The following is an 18,465-nucleotide window of genomic DNA, read 5'->3' as shown; positions in this document are numbered from 1 at the left end:
TCTGCTTTATATTTTGCCCCTACTGCTCGTTTGTTTATTAATGGTCAAATTTCTACTCAATTTCCCCTCTTTAGAGGTACTAGGCAGGGTTGTCCCCTTTCCCCTCTGTTGTTTTTATTAGGAATTGAGCCTTTTCTTAATTATGTCCGCTGTTGTGATACTATTCAAGGTGTTGCGATAAATGATGTCAATGTTAAAACTTTAGCTTATGCAGATGATGTGTTATTGTTTATTAGTAATCCTCTTTCCTCTGTTCCCTCCCTCTTAGATATTATTGCAAATGATTCTGTAGTTTCAGGTTACAAATTAAAAGTAAGTAAGACTGAATTTTTTCCTTTAAATGTTTTCTGTACACCGGATATGTTACCAAACACAGATATTCTTTGGCAATCCACTAAGCTTAAATACTTGGGTATCCTATTTGCCTCTTCTTTGCCTGCTACATTAAAACTCAATAAGGATTTTATCCTTGATTACATCAAAGACAAAACGTCCAAGTGGTCTTCCCTTCATCTCACCTGGTGGGGGAGAATGGAGGCTGTAAAAATGAATATTGCACCAAAAATCTTTTACTCTTTGGCTATGATTCCCACTCAATTTCCTCTCAAATTCTATAAAGATGTTGATAAACTGCTATCTAAATTCCTTTGGTCCAACAAAGTTCCTCGTATTGCTTACAGAAAATTAAAACTCCCCAAGTCCCAGGTGGGTTTTGCCCTTCCGGACTTTTACCTTTACCATAAAGCTTTTATCTTAAAACAAAGCTCCTTGTGGTTTACAAATTCACATGTGGTCAAGCCTCCCATTTGGTTAGATATTGAATCCTCAATTGTACGTCCCTTTACATTTCTCTCTTTGATGTCAATGTCCTCTGCTTCCAAGGTTGTTCATCGGTCATCTATACTTAAATCTTCCAGATTAATACTTAATGATTTAGACTCTAATTTTGAATTGCCCTTACTCTCTACAGTCCACTTGTCTTTATGGCATAGTGCTCTCCTTAAACTAAACAGAAACATTACTTTTTGGTCCTCATGGATTTCAAAAGGAATTTTATATCTTAAAGATGTCTTTTCTGGCAATGCCTTTATTCCTTTTGAGCAACTGCAGTTTCAGTTTGACATTCCGGCTTCTGATTTTTCAAAATACCAATTTTTATGTAACTCTATTTTGGATTCCTTTCCCGATGGTATTCCCTCTTCCACCACTAATGACCTTTTGATTTACCTTAAGGCTGTTACGTCATCCTCCAAAGCTGTCTCTGTTTTTTATAAAAAAAATCCACTTTCCAGGGCTCCAATGTTGGTGCAATCTCATCTTTTTGGAATAATGAACTTTCCCTTTCTTTATCGGATGCCTCATGGTCCTCAATATGGCTCAACAGTATCTCCGGTTGGCTTCCGGTGCCCCTTTATCAGAATAATGCTTATATTTTATTTAACGCTCTATGGACCCCATCTCGATTAAGTCATGCAAAATTGATACCATCTGATACTTGTTGGCACTGCACTTCAACTTCTGGATCACTTCGTCATATGTTATATGAATGTCCAATTGTTATGAAATTTTGGCTGAATGTTTGGAATGTCATTCTGAAAATGTTGCCTTTACATGATGATATTTCTTATGCTGTGTTAATATGCAAAGCGGTTGCCCTTTCCCATCCTCTTAATGATTCAGAGACAAAGTTATTTAATTTTTTAATTACAGCTGCTTTAAAATCCATTACTTTTTGTTGGAAGGACGCTTCTTCTCTTTCAGTTCATGCTTGGTGGTCTTGGATTACCTTTACAAGAAGAGGAGCTGAACTGTCCCTTAAAGGTGTTACTCACAATTCACAGTCATTTCAGTCTTTTTGGTCTCCTATTGATTCATATGTTTCTTCAATGATATGATTAGTATGCTTTTATGTATCTTGGTGATTAATTTCTCTTTATTTGTCATCTTTGTTGTTTTTAACTTAATGGTAACTCTATATTTTATGATTATATGATATGTTCATCCCCATGCCCTCCCATCCCTTTCCCCCCCTTCCCCTTCCTCTTCTTTTTTGGATTATTGCATTTCATACTTATCACTTACTCATTTACGCTTGTAAGGATTATTCTTTCTGTATTGTACTTGTTTATTTCTTTTGTTGAACAAAACTTCAATAAAATCATTTTGAACTTAAAACCTTGATTAAAATTTTAAATAAGTGGTAAACCTCAATAAAATATGATGAGTTACCAGTTCAATGGGACGTATTTTATTAGCCATGGATGGATGGAAGCCTAAGATGGCCTTGTCATGTTACAAAAGATGTCACAAAATAGGCTGTGAGCTCTCTAACCAGTTGTAAGGTAGAAAATGATGCTGAAGATAGAGGCCATACTCCCATGTTTGCCTCATCAGTGGTCATAGAAGAGGCACTGCCCCTCAATAAATATGACGGGAGTGGAGGGCAGATCGGTCACTGTGAACCAGAGGCCACATGCCGCTCAACCAGGAATCAAACACTTGAAGAAAAGTTCCTGGCACACTCCTAGCAGAATCTGTATATTCACTGCCCTGGCCTCCCCTCACCTTAGATTCGCCAGGAGCAGGCAGAATGTGTAATCTACCAGAGAGAGGGCCTGCTCTTGAGGCTCTAAAAAGAGTCAACCCTGTGAGTTGAATGATGCAGCAGCATTGCTGGTGGTGGTGCACCGTTCTTTGCTGCCCTCAGTGAAGCTGTAGAAAAGTGGGAGAGGTTTGCCCGCTGGCATTCAACCCTCCTTTAGGCCCAGATCTCTGTACTGGGGTGAATGTATGACATTGTTCTGCATTCTGTCCATCAATAGTTCTTTTTGCATTTGTCACCCCAAGTGGGACGGGTATGCCCAGACGTGGGTCCTGTGCTCTCCGTGCCACTGGAATCAAGCTATCCTGGCTGATGAGGGCTGAAAGCCCGAAACCGGTCCTAGGATGGTTGTTTCCAGTCCAGGGAGGACCTGGCCTGGCAGTACGGGCTGGACTGTTCCCATTGGGCGCAGGGTCAAGACTGATTCACATATGGCTGGGTTCAAACTGGAATGGCATGGCGAGCAAAAAAACGATGGATTTAGGCCCAGATCTCTGTACTAGGGTGAATGTATGACATTGTTCTGCATTCTGTCCATCAAAAGACTGAATTGCATATGGCTGGGTCCAAACTGGAAGGCATGGTGAGCAAAAAACACGATGGATTTAGGCCCAGATCTCTGTACTGGGGTGAATGTATGACATTGTTCTGCATTCTGTCTATCAATAGTTCTTTTTGCATTTGTCACCCCGAGTGGGACGGGTATGCTCAGACGTGCTCTCCATGCCACTGGAATCAAGCTATCCTGGCTGAAGAGGGGTGAAACCCCGAAACCGGTCCTAGGATGCTTGTTTCTAGTCCAGGGAGGATCTGGCTTGGCAGTTCGGGCTGGACTGTTCCCATTGGGCGCAGGGTCAAGACTGATTTGCATATGGCTGGGTCCAAACTGGAAGGCATGGTGAGCACAAAAAACGATGGATTTAGGCCCAGATCTCTGTACTGGGGTGAATGTATGATATTGTTCAGCATTCTGTCCATCAATAGTTCTTTTTTGCAATCATCCCTCCGGCACAGCAAGCCAAAGGTATGCTTTTCATGCACACATGCATCCTTGGGACTCAAGTATGTATATGCTATTCCCCCTGTAGGCGAAGGAGACCTATGACAGGACGCAAACAACAGAGAGTGACTGTGAGAGGCTGAGGTGTGGGTTTTTGAAAGACCACGGAGATGTGGGAAATTGAAGATGCTTCCTAGCTTCTTTGGACAGATGGGACCCTTTGTTATGTTCTGTTACGCCACAGAGATCTGTATAGCGCTGTATTGCATCCTACTACGCCTTGCAGCGGTATGTGAGTTTGGGTACCTGCATGCCTGGTCCTGAGGATTCCGTCATACATCATTGTTTGTTTTGTGATTGTTTGATGACGATCATTAGCAGATTGGTACTTTCGCGCATTTAAATGGTTGCTGGTAGGAATTATATGCGTATTGTTCAGGTTCAAGTGTGTGTCTGAGGTCATTCAGATTATGGACTCTTCTTAGGATTCACCACTTCCCTTTAACGCAGAACCAGCTGCAGGATTTTGTTGGTTATGGGGATTAGTGTGTTAGGTACTTTCAATAGAAATACAGAGCAGGAGTCAGTCAGATGGTAGGTTTGGATACAAAGGTCAGATGTGCTTTGTTCAGGATTGAAAAAACGAATTAAAATGGTTTCATCATTTCAAAGCAGCTTAAATATATGACAAAGTCTAACTGTAAACCTAACTCAAAGACTAACTTTAATTTGTAACTTTATCCAGACTTAACCCAAAGCTTAACCATGACCATTATCCATCACCACTAAAAAAGCAAGTCTACCAGAATAATTTTCCACATAATTATGGATTTGCCTCACTTGCCAGATAAACCCTTATCTGCACATAATAATAGATTTCAATAACGATAAAATATTTCCGCGCCATAAGTGATCAACTGTTATTAAGCACGCAGCACAAGGGATGTACGACACTGCTATACGCCATGTTTAACTTAACTGGCCAGCTTTAGGCTGCTGCTTGTATTTAAGCGTTAAAGAGATGGGAATATTCCACTGTATGTTATGTTATTGTGAATTTATAGAGCGCATTATCACCCAGAGGTCTCTAAGCGCTGTGTTAATCTCCCCATTTGTTGACCTGGAGAAGAGATTTTTGCTTTCAGCAAGAAATAAAAATCTTGCATTCTTAAATATAATTTACAGGAATCTGGATTGTTAAACTTTAGGAAAGATTGATATCAATCTTAAAATGCTCAATGACTGAGCTCTGACAAAATGTAAACAACCTAGTGGCTATTAAGTAAGTCAGTTTCTGAAAGGAATTCTGAGTTTACCTATGATTGCACAGCACAGGCAGCACGGCATCCCTCGAAGAACACTGCACGTGGTTCTTCAACAGCAACAACAAAGCAATATTATAATTAGGATATAATATACATACAATTTCCAGATCAATTTAATGGAAAAAAAAACGGAATGATGAAAAACTACACAAAAATGAAATAATTCTCATGCTGGCCTCAGAGGTTATTCAAAATAAAAGTTTTATCCTTTTTTATTTAGAAGCATTTATGAGTACAAATGGACAAAGCAATGAGGTGCATGTGTTTCTTCAAGAAATCTCAACAACAGAGCAGCAGAGCATTCGTTTTTGGCATGGAAACAAAGTAATGCACACAGTGAAAAGAACACGTTTTCTGGAAAATGCTGTCGTTTAAAAACCTAGTTTGACTCAACTGCAGCAAAAGTTCTTTTTTAAATGTTAGCTGATAAACAAATGCCCAGATCTTCTGATTGGTTCTCCAAATATGCCAGTAATTTATAGTCACAAGGATTCCGCACAGCTTCTTCCATGGTGCTCCCAAAGCCCCTAGCCTTCAAGGAAATGCTTGTTGAACAAGAAGTCACTGCTTCAAATAAGTACAATTCCTTCCCCTCACTCCCTGACAGGTCACATTGTAAAGAGGAGCTAACACTGGTCTTGTTGAGTGTGCTTCAGGTGGGTACAGCTCCTTCTGTCTCTTGGATCTCCATGACACCCCAGCCACAGGGGGGAGGCTCACATCAAAGTGGCTCCTTCTAGATAGACCAGCATTCATAGCTACGCTGACGACACTCAGTTGATTTTTAAACTTACTCCAGACAGCAGAGACTTAGCTAACAACTTTTCAAATTGTATGTCAGCGATAGCGACTTGGATGAACAACAATTGCCTCCGCTTAAACGGAGACAAAACAGAGGTATTAATAGTAGGCAAAGCTATATCTGCATGGTCCCAGGCTTGGTGGCCTAGTGAACTAGGAGAATTACCTATGCCAGTGGAGAAAGTGAAAAATCTAGGCATCATGCTGGACGCCGACCTCTCAGGCAAAGCTCACGTGAATAAAGTGACAAGCAAATGCTTTAGCACTTTAAACATTCTTCGCAAAGTACTAGATCTCTTGCCAACCGAAGCGAGAAAACCCATAGTTCACGCTTTGATATCCCCCACTTGGACTATGGAAATGTTCTCCTGTTAGGCCTAAATCAGAAGGGATTGCACCAACTGCAGTGTATATAGAATTCTGCAGCCCGACTGGTGCTCGGTCTTCCTCGGAAAACATCCACTAAGAATGCCCTTGCCAAACTTCACTGGCTCCCAATTAGAGAGAGAATTATATTCAAGACTCTCTGCTATGCTCATCGCATTGCCCATAACAAAGGCCCTAGCTATCTGAAAAACCTCATCACTATTCACCGCCCGATCAGAGATCTGAGATCATCGGGCATGGTGCTATTCAAAATACCTCGCATCACAAAAGCCAAAATGGGTGGAAAATCCTTCCGCTACCTGGCCACTAAGTCATGGAATGCTCTACCAATCTACTTGCGGATGGAACCCTCCGAAACGAGATTCAGAGCAAAACTGAAAACTCACCTATTCCCTAAACATTAACCTCTGTCATCTCTTCAACTTATCCCTCGGACGAGTTTGCATTTGCAGTTAGCGCGGGGACACACAGTTTGTGTAGCCAGGCGCTCGATAAATGTATTATTATTATTATTATTAGCTTGTGAGTCAGCATGAGGCCTGTTTCCAGATCCTAATTAAAGTCCTTCTGGTCCATAGATTCAAGTTGAAGCAAGAGGCTCCAGTTCCTAGTCATTCAAGAGGTAGTCTTTGATTGACCTGATCTCAGTCTCAAGCAGCTGTCTGGTGGAAGCAGTTCTTACAAAGTTAACTTGACTGAAGAATTTCCCTTCGCAAATCCTGTCAGAATTCTTCTTTCAGTATTCTATTCCTTTGTAGTTTGGTACCATAATCCTGGTTTTGGCCCCACTACAGTATAGTATGGTAAAAGTAAACCAAGAATGCTTTGTTCTGCACTTTTACTAAATGCCAGACCTGAGCTAGGTCTAGGATTTTCTCTCTCTTACAAGCCCTTCCAATGTCAAACCTCCCGTGGTCCCTCTAGAAAATCAGAAGCACACCCTTTCTAGGGGCATGCACTTTCCACACTAGGGCCTGGTTTAACACTGTGAGAAACATGTCCTTCAAAGAAACCAAATGTAAGGAACTTTCAGCCTGATTCATGAAAACCGGAATCTGCGATTTTCAAATTGCGATTAACTGCGAATCGCAATTTAGAAATCGCAGATCGGTATTCAAGAATTTTACCGATTAAAAAATGCGATTCGCACGCGGCCGCAAAAAGCGTTAGCGAGTTTCGAAAATCGCAGAATAATCGCTATTTTCGGCAACATCCGTGTAGGATTTGCGATATCGCAAATAGCGATATCGCTAATTGCGAAATCGCTAATACGCGGGATCGGGAAAACGGGAAGTCGCTTTTCGAGCACAGTGATGACATCACAACCAGGAAGCAGCCAGTTCCCACCCCCATTCACCACAGTGAGGCAGACCTCGAGGCAGCAACTGAGTCAGCTCCTGCAAGGACACCTGCAAACTTGGAATACCACACCCAATCTCACAGCAGCAATGGCAGAGGAGGCTGTGCCAGGGCCCAGCAACACCGGGCGCAAGAGAAAACTGAAGTTCTCCGAACAGGAGTTGGAGCACCTCATCGAAGGGGTGGTAGAGAACCACTCTAAACTGTTTGGGAAAGAGTCAAGGAGGGTGCCTGAGCAGGAGAAGCGGAGAATCTGGGTCGGGATAAGCGGCCACAGTGAACTCCGTGGGCGTGGCAGACAGGTCACTTGATGAACTAAAGAAGAGGTGGTACGACCTCCGAGGTCGTGCCAAGGAGAGGGTTGCCGAGAGGCTGGGAGAGTCCCTGGCCACCGGAGGGGGAGGACCTACAGTCCCTCCAAACACCACCATGGAGGACCGCGTCGAGGACACGTTGGAGACCGAGGCGTGCATTGGAGTCATCAGATTGGACTCCTCCCGCCCCACCCAAGAGAGCCAAGGTAAGTTGCATGCGACTGCGACCCTGTCCCCTATGAATGGCCATTACCCTATAGCCTCCCATAATGTTCCAAAGTCATGCCATCGGTGCACATTAGGTAATGCCCTAAAGCATTGTGGGACATGTAGTGTGGCCACAATGTACAAGTACCCCAATGCAGCCAGACAGGTTCCAAAGTACGCAATGCCACAGCCAGTCAGGGAATGTCATCCAGCATGCATGTAGCAACTGCACGTGTGACAGATACATGCAACTAATGGACGTCCACTTCCCCTCACAGGTGGCGCAGACAGCAGCGACAGTGACAGGCTGCTCATCGATGAGCAACCACAGGATGCGGAGGAGGTGCCGTCACAAACACATCCAGCACCAACAGGCGCAGCACCTACCCCTGCAGCCAGGCCCACAGCATCAGTGCCAGCACCAACAGGGCAGCCAGGCCCACATCATCAGTGCCAGCACCAACAGGCGCTGCACCAACCCCTGCAGCCAGGCCCACAGCATCAGTGCCAGCACCAACAGGCGCTGCACCAACCCCTGCAGCCAGGCCCACAGCATCAGTGCCAGCACCAACAGGCGCTGCACCAACTCCTGCAGCCAGGCCCACAGCATCAGTGCCAGCACCAACAGGCGCCGCACCAACCCATGCAGCCAGGCCCACAGCATCAGTGCCAGCACCAACAGGCGCTGCACCAACCTCTGCAGCCAGGCCCACAGCATCAGTGCCAGCACCAACAGGCGCTGCACCAACCCCTGCAGCCAGGCCCGCAGCAGCTGAAGCCTCCACATCTGCTCCAGCGACAGCGGTGACACAGCGCCCACCCACTGTGGGCAGCCAGCAGAGCAAGCATGGCAGGGCTCACCTGCAGAACAATGCACGCAGCGGCAGGAGGGGGATGGAAGTGCGATTGCTGAGCATGAGCATAGAGCGTAGAATGCTACGCATTCACCAGATGCAGGCACGCCGACAAGGGGCCATACAGATGCAGCTGTATAATATTGGCCGCAATGTGGCAGGTGTGGGGGAGAGGATGGATGGCATGACGGCAGCCATGACAGGTGTGGGGGAGAGGATGGACCGCATGACGGCAGCCATGGAGGCCAACACTGCAGCGCTAATATCACAGCGCAACACCGGGCGCCACCACCACCGGCAGCTACTGACGCGGCTGTCGTCATACACCAGGTCAAACTACGTGATCGGCAATGCGACATCACAGCTATCGCGACGGTCCCTGGCGCAGCAGCAGCAGCTAATCCAATGCTGCGAGGATGTGGCCAGAGTATTGGAGCACCTCACCACTGCCGTTATGGCACTCCACCCCCCTGTACCTGGCAATGTCGGGGGGGACGATGCCAGCGAGGGCACTTCATGTGTGAGCAGCCAGTCTGCCTCACAGGTAGCGGTGTTACGACGTAGCACCAGGCCCACTGCAGGGTCACGTGCGGTGGCAGAGGAGGAGCCGGAGAGGCGGTTGGGTGATTCGTGCCGGAGGCGCACCTGAATAACATGTACTTTTACAGGCACAGGCTGACACCATAAGCCTGCCCTGTGTTTTGGACGCAGCAGTATGGGGCAATACTGATTGCATAGGAAGGATGGCAACTTGCACTATTATTGTGAATCAAACAATAATATTTATTCTTGCATCATACATTGGCGTCCTGTCATTATTTCCATTTGCAAGCAATTGTGATTTGTTGGGTGAGGGGAGTGGGTGGACTAGAAACTGTTCTTTGTTATGTGGTTGCGGCATCTGTGGCCTTCAGCTGGGTTCTCCCCGCGTGCATGACGCCCATATGCAGGTGGCCGGTCGCCCCCTTCCGACTCACTGCCAGAGATGTCTACAGGTATCCTGCGCTTGGTAGCAATGTTGTGTAGTATTGCGCAGACAGCCACAATGCGGCAGCACACATCAGGACTGTAGTACATGGCCCCACCTGTCTTGTGCAGTATGTGGAATCTGCTCTTCAGTAGCCCAAAAGTCCTTTCAATGCAATTCCTTGTCCGTATGTGTGCAACATTGTAACGCCGTTGCTGTGGTGTAGCAGGGTTGAGGTATGGGGTGAGGAGGTATTCACGGAGGGCGTAGCCACTGTCATCTGAATGAGAGGAGCAGAGGGTGAGTGCCTGTGCAGCGCAGCTACTTCATAGCAATGTGACATTGTGGACAAAGTGTACTTACCAAGTAGGTGTCCTTCCCCAAAGTCTCCCCTGGCCAGTCGTGTGTGGAGGCCGCTGTGCCGGAATATGAATGAGTCATAGGTACTCCCTGGGTACTGTGCCACTATGTCCGTGATGTATGTCTTAGCATTGCAGACCATCTGGATGTTGAGGGAGTGGTAGGACTTGCGATTGCGGTACATGTACTCCGTTGCAGATGGTGGGCAGATGGCGATGTGGGTACAGTCAATGCATCCTATCACATGTGGGAAATGGGCAACATTGTAGAATTGTAGCTTGGTCAAATCCAAATCCTGTTGGCTGGTGGGAAATTTGATGTGTTGGTGTAGCTGGGTCAGCATTGCGTCAAGGAAACTCCTTAGGCAGCGGGACATGGTGGGCTGGGATATCCCCCCAGCAACCACTACTATCCCCTGGAAGCTCCCAGAGGCCAGGAGGTGCAGGCTACACAATACCTGGACATGTGTAGGCACGGCATTGGTCCGCCTTGTTGGGTGCTGCATCAGGGGGTCAAGGTCCTGTATTAGCTGGATTATCATTTCCCCATTCAGGCGGTACTTTGCATAAATTTGCTCTCTGGTTTGGCCCAGCAGGGTGACCCGCTGGCGGAATATCCTGTCCTGGATTCTGTGTCTCCTCCGTGCTGCTCGCTGTAGCCTTCGCCGCCTGACCACCATGTACATTCCTGGCATTGTGAGACTCCAAATGCTGCTGCTGATTCTCCTTATGTGTGTTTGGTCAGGCCTGCACCTGTTACTGATTGGCCAACGGTTTAAAAAAAAAAAATTCAATGGCTTTTATGGTTACCACCTGCTTTGGGTTGTCCTTAATTTGCGCCTCGCAAACACCGATTTTGTTTTTTTTCGCTATTTGCGAATTTTCATGATTACCAATTGCGATTGTATAGCGAATTCGCAATTATTTTCGCAGTATCCGTGGTTTGTCGCATTTTCCGATTCGCTAATGCTCTCCTGCCGGGATTCTGCGAATCTATTTGCTAATTCGTTATTATGTGTTTGCGACTTCGCTATTGTCGTGGTGAATGCCGATTGGGGAAATTGCGCCCGCAATAGCATTTTCGCAGCTATTGCGGGCGCAATTTTGCTTGATGAATCAGGCGGCTTGTTTATTGGATTATTGTGAGAAAAGAATTGCTTTGACAGGCAGGACGACCTTTGCCTAGGAAAAGCTTTGGTCAGAGGGTGTGAAGCATCTTTCTTGGTGAGTTGAGGGTGGGAGAAACCAAATAACTGGTGAGCTGACAAAATATCACTATCTTGTAAAAGTTACTTTTGCTGGTATGAATGCATGCTAACTAAGGATCCTTTTTTAATTGATCTCATTGTGAGACCAGGCCCTGTGCTCCACCCCTACTGCACATGGTCAAAAGCTGTGTGCAGTTAGGGGTGGACTCTCATGGAGGATGGGTTGCAAGGCCATGCTCAGTGTGGGTCGGGCACCCACAGAGGGTACAGGCCATGTCATTTTCAAGTGTGGCATTAGAATGCTATGATCCAAGTTACTGTGGGAGTTGGAGCAGAAGCCTTCATGGAGTAGGTGCTTTCATAAAGAGTTCCTGCTAGATCAGTTCTGGAGTCATCTGATGCATATGAACGTTACACAGAGGTACCAAAGGAATGCTTCCCTCAACATACCAAGCAGTGTTTCATGATGTGAATGTGACAGATTTTGCTAGCAGCTTCTACTCACCATTAGGGATGCTAAAAAAGTGCCCCATGATGTACTTGAGTGGAGACCAAGGACCTCATTTATGAGGCCGTGCGGCACTTTTACGCCGCAGGTGTGACGCAACAGCAGCATAAAAAATTTGCCGTGTTGCACCATATTTACAAAGTGACACATCTAGGTAGATGCGTCACTTTGTAAACCCCTGCACAACATTATACCTGCGACAGGTATAATGTATGCAGGGGGGGGCGTTCTGACGCAAGAAAGGGTCATAGAAGTGACGCAGTGAAATCTATAAGATTTCACTGCGCTACTTCTAGGACACAAATGCGTCAATTTCTTACGCCTGCCTCACAGCAGGCGTAAGACTGACGCAGGCCCTTTCACATGGGGCTTGCCCCATGTGAAAGGACACATTGCTGGAGTTGCGTCACTTTTGTGACACACTCCAGCAATGCGTCACTTTTGCGCCATACAGATATGTCAGAAATACTGACGTATCTGTAACTCCTTGCGCCATGATGCATCATACTGTAAATATGACGCATCATTGGTGTCTCAAGGAGGGTGCAGTGAAAAGTGGCGCTTCGCTGTTTTCATGCAGTGATACGTCACTTTTCATAAATGAGGCCCCTGGTGTCTTCTCCTTGATGATCACTGGTATCCTTAGCAGCTTGCTCTGGAGTGGTCCTTTGCTGGCCCTCCTGCCCAGAAGCCAAACCTAAGATGGGACTTTTCTTTTACCTCCACAAATGGAAGAACTGCCAAAAGATCCAGCTAGCCTCCTTTGCTGTGGATCTCCTTTATCAAGGGGTGTGGTGATTTGTACAAAAAGGACAACACCTATTTTAATGTGGAGTAGTACAGTCACAGGAACCAATCACATATTTCCGCTGCTCTCCAAGGATCTGTGACCCTCCAATGTCCCAAGGCAAGACCCAAAAAGGCTTCAATCTTGGAAACCACTAATGAAATGCTACATTACACCACTGATGAAATCACTGATGACATCTTAACTGACATCAATGAGACTATTTCTGATGACACTAATGATTACCTCATCCAATGATACCAGCACGCTGACATTGGCATTTGCAGCAGGGGTTAGACACAAGGCCTGGCCCTGTGATTAACCCTCTGTGAGGCATCAGCCCACAGTGCACTCAACCTTTGGCCATATCAGTGAGGGTTGGCTTGTGAGACTGTTCTTCAGCCAGGAAGAGAATGACGTTGAGTGGCCGTCCCCTCTAATGCCTTACCTGCCCTCATCTGGTCTGCTGAAAGAGTATCCTGACAGTGGAGACAACGCTGGCTCTGCTATTGTGAAAACCCTAAGGGCCTTATTTATGAGGCTGTGTGACAGTTTTGCGCTTCCGTTGCGTCACTTTTTGTGACGCATCAGCGCCATAAAACATGCCTCCTGTTGCGCCCTATTTACAAAGTGACACATCTAAGCAGATGTGTCACTTTGTAAACCCCTGCGCTACATTATACCTGTGTCAGGTATAAAGTATGCAGGGGGGGCGCTCCCACGTAAGTAAGCCTCGTAGAAGGGACGCAGTGAAATCTACCAGATTTCACTGTGCCACTTCTAGGGTGCAAATGCATCAATATCTTACGCCTGCCTCACAGCAGGCATAAGACTGACGCAGGCCACATTGCTGGAGTTGCGTCACTTTTGTGACACCCTGTAGTGTAGTTCCTATCTTCCCAATAGGCTCTGCGCATTGGAATAATACCTACAGCAGTAAAGGCCTAGGCCAGACGTTAACTAGGTCTACTACTGTCGATACTAGACTTAAGTTTTGGGTTTGCCAGCGTAGCTCAGAGTTCGCTAGAAACTTTCTCGAATGTTCAGGAAAGAATTAACTCCCCTGATTAGACAAGAAGGGATTTAGTTTCTGACAACCATAGAACATGACAACTTTGCTCTCCCCTAATCAAGAGTCAATCTCGAGAGTCGTGTGAGCACAAGGCAATTATTTTACTCAGTCAGTACGTGCATTCTTAGTCTCATCAGATTGTAGAGAAAAGGAAGAGACGGGCGTGTTCAATAAAAAGGTGTTATTTATTGATCAGTCTCTTTTCTCGTACAAGAGAAATGGATCGATATTATTGCAATACTTATAGTTAAGTAAAGTGCATACATTAAAAGCAATAGTATAAAATAATACTGTAAAAACATTGATATAGTTTCTGAGCCATATGATGTTTAAAATGATTAAAATATATTTACATACACATATACATTTGACTAAACGTACTCAACTGGTGTTTCTAAATACGCCTACCCCGTGTACCTGACCTAAGTCTCATGCGTGGGCGGGAATAGAAAGTTACAGTTTAAGTTAAGTTTGTTTTTGCCAAGTGAATAACTAAAGAATTCTCTGTGAGGGGTTATTCAGTTCTGTACCTGGAAGTTAGGATGAATGAGGAATGGTATCTCTTTCTCTGCTCTCGATATTCCAGGCCGCCTGCGAGGGCTGCCCGAAAGCGCCGGTGCTGGGTCTCTCGGCAGGAGATAGCAGCGCGTCTCTCAGCGCGTCAGGAAGGCGGGGCTGCTGCCAGCGGGGTCTGCTCTGCTCTTGGCTTCGGCAAGTATGGCTGCTCCGTCTCGTCACCACGCGTGTGTTTGCATAGGGCAAGATCGGTAATATTTATACCTTAAAGGTGCCGAGATTGACGTAAGGATGGACATAGATACGTCAATAAAGATGTCATACGACTTGCTCGTTAGCACATTCTTTTACTGAAGTTCTCTGTGAAATCAAAACAATGGCCGCACGGATTTTCCAGGTTGTCATAGGTTTGATTTGTTATGAGAACGTCGTATGCCTTATCAGGGGCTGGAGGAATGTCGCTTGTCTAATTAGATCTCAAGCGTTATGACCTAATCAGATAACACGTTCCTGTGCCGTAGTGTGACTGCGTCAGATAACGGTATCTGCATCATGGGGGCTTTTCTTGCCTCATGGGCTGACTGTTAGTTAACTTGATAGTTAGTTTAACCAGAATAGGGTCAGGAATAGGGGGATTGATTCAGAACCTATAGGAATACATGACACCCACTCCACGCTAACTATGGTCATATTTACTAATCTATGCATAGTATAACATAGTACAACATACTATAGAGTATAGTGTATACCTTACCACCCCAAAATACATAAATGCATTTTGAAATTTTCAAATATACTGAAAAATTGCAGTCATATATATTGTATGCACTTAAGCTATGAATTAAACGCTAAAGTAAACACGCATTTGTAGACATTATTGCTTATTTGGTATATGAGAAATACACATGAAATGGCTCTTAATATGGCTATACAGAAAGAAAGTTCGAGACCATTTCATCACATAATAAAATATTTGTGAACATACCAGCGGGCAACTAAAGTTTATAAAGTATCTAAAAATAGAAATCTTAGTTCTCTAGGAATAGTTTCTTACTTTAAGCAGAAGATAAGTGTCCCGAAAATTTTGTAAAAAATAATTTGGGGCTGCTAAAAAATTGCTGTCCGTGAACTGGTGGGAAAATTGTTCATGTGACTTTATTTTTAAAGTTGAAGGCCGAATTCAGGGAACGCCGTGTGCGAGCTTGCTCAAAAGTCTCTATTTCTGTTCTGGAGAGAACATCATATCATTAAGGCTTTCGAAAAAACTGTCAACAGCTTCATGGGAAAGTTCCACTAAGTCGGAAATAGGTGTAACCATGCATTCGTGCGCATGATTGTCTCCATTGACATTCTGATTCGCATTGCTGACAGAAGGTCGTACCTGTTCGATGCTGCTTTCATCTTGAACTTCACTACTCTTCAATCGTAGTGGTGAAGATTTCACGAATGCCGTCATCAGGATTGGCAGCCTTTGAGGGCAGCACAAAGCGTGAACCTTGGTAGGAACCAACAATGTATCTGCATCCACTGGCGCATCCGATTGTAGCGTCAGACAGGTGTCTAACACGCATTCTTCTCCGCATAGCAGACACCTCAATACAGGTAAAACACACCTTTGCCACATTGGTCGAAATGATAGAAACCAAGTCATGTTCAGGTCTCTAAGCCGGGAGAGTCCCAGTATTTTTGATATCCGGTCCCGGTATCCAATGGCTAGGATTGTATCTTCCATTGTCGCGAGAGTTTGATCTGTGACATGGGTTGCCATAACGAAAAATAAGGACTAAGAATAGGATTCCTGCAATTAGTCCCAGGATCAGGGGAAGTCCGCCAAAAATCGAATGGACGAAATCTGGAAAAATACCCAGTATGGCTTTGAATGGTGTTAATGCCATCGAAAATACTGTCTTAAATACCTTTGAGACCCCTGTGGTATCAGAAATATTTAAGATTTCGCTCAGGATTTCCGCGAAATGTACGGGGGAATTAGTTGATAATAATGTATGTATCTCCGCAGTCGTCCTTGCGACTTGTAGATCATACGTTTCTTTTGATGACGTGAGCCTTGTAGGCGTCTGAAGAAGCACTGTTTTCATTCTGCTTAAAGTATCTATTCGAATAGAAGTAATTTTCAAATTGGGCCATGCCCTTGCCTCCCTGTCTGGAAAGGAGCTGGGGAACAAAGAACGTCCACAGCACTTGACCTTCGCAGTCGTAGTGACTAGATAAGGAGTCCCGGGCATAAGACTACAACATCTGCGGTCTACAATAAGAATGTAACTCCCATTATAGAGTCTTTGAAAGAATGGTTCTATTTCAGTTGCAGGTGCGCCTTGCTGGTGACATGAAAGGTTGTATGAATTCCCTTCACAGGCTCCATGCAAACTAATTCCGTTACACAGAAGTGTGCCACTTAGTGACATCGCACAATTGTTGCCACTAAGAAACACTTTCTGTCCTTTATTACTGACACATGCATGTGAATAGGGCAGGTTCCAAGTTGTTTTAAGGTACCCCTTTCCCAATTTCTCGTACATGCCAGCCTGTATATATTTTTGGCAGTATTGAAACCTGAAGGTTGAGATTGGAATATTTATGATTCCGTGTATTATCCATTCACTGACAGGTCGTTCTGACATTGTCATTGGTAATCTTTCTAGTTTTTCAATGCTCAAGATTGTATAATCAGCACCCTTTTGCGCCATACCGATTTGTCTATCAGTAAGGTTAAAGATTTGGAATAGTGACGTTGTGTTGATTAAACGCCAAGGCACATAGCCTGAACGCAGATTTTGTAACGTCCAGCCAAGCTGTACAATAGAACGCAATTGTGACTGACCATGTTGTAATAACAGTAAGTCTTGCGATAATATATCGATTGCTGAAGACACAATGCTGTCCAATGAAAAAATTCTGGAGGACAGAGTCATTAACCCATTGTCCACTACAGAAAGTGATTTTTCCAAATTAATACGGTCAATTTCCCGTATTCTCTCTGCTGTTTCAATTTGAGTAACCTTCCAGGCCTCATTGTATGCTGCATATACAGAGGCTGCTATGAAAGGCTTTTGACGCTGTTTGCGTGGTCCCAAAGTGAAATCACGCAAGTCAGCACCATCAGTAAGTAAAGTTAGGTGTTGCTTAATTTCTGCCAGTGTGGAAGTTTGTAGCCATTGAAGGCATAATTTGCCCACACTGTAGGTGGTTATTATCCCTGGGTGATGTCTTTGAGGATATCTAGGGTCTGGCCTGTTCATTTTGAAACCTTGTGTTTTGTTCAGGAATCTGTCTTGACAGTTATTAGTATCTGTGGGCCAGATCAACCACTGTTTCCAATCAGGATGTGTTCTATTTTGGTTTAATATATGGTTTACGTCTATCTCTTCATCTGTATCAGAGTTATTGCTAAACATTGTTGGCTTTGGAATAGACGGTTTATTTAAATCTTTGATGTTGGCTAAGCCAAGACAGGTGGTTTGTTGAACAGTGTCATTTAAAAATATCATTTGTTCTGGGATCATGCAGGCTCTAAACAAAGCTTCTAAACCCTGTACTTGCCATTCTTTTGTACCCCAAACACTTTTCAATTCAACATTTTTGTCCCAATAATTAAATCCAAAGGTATTCATTTCTTCGAAGAATGAATCTGAATATATCAACTTTGTGTTGGTTATCATGGTTTTCATCCCTGTCTTGTTTGACAATTTAAAATAAAACGTTTCAGCATTACTTGTGTTAAAACCTGAAAAATATGAATATTTGTCGTAAACGGTTCTTGAGCTCCCTTTTGGAGGTGTAGCACAATGTTCCCATTGATTATAATTTAAAACATTTCTAGGTTGTGCAGATTTATGCAAAAAATGGTTACCATAGTGGTTATAGCAATACATACTATCATAATTTGTAGAACCTTGCAAATAATCATGTTTTGTAAATTTAGCAGACATTACTAAGTCAGACATCATGTTATTAATGCTTTGGAAGTCCCAATCATCAGCAAATGAGTTTGGTTTTGCAAAGTCACTCAAGGAGATCTTGATTTGGTGTGGATATTTCAGGATCTCGACCGGACCATAAATTTCATAGTCAGTGTTGTCCCAGGCTACCCCACCAGGTATAGGATTGGCTGTGAGGTTGGCTGAAGAAAGTTCTCTTTTCTCGACGTGTGAAGATGTGTGTGGTTTGAGGACCAAGTTGAT

This window comes from Lissotriton helveticus, chromosome 7 (assembly GCF_964261635.1).
Source record: "Lissotriton helveticus chromosome 7, aLisHel1.1, whole genome shotgun sequence".
Lineage (NCBI taxonomy): Eukaryota > Metazoa > Chordata > Amphibia > Caudata > Salamandridae > Lissotriton > Lissotriton helveticus.
This window is presented reverse-complemented; position numbering follows the sequence as displayed.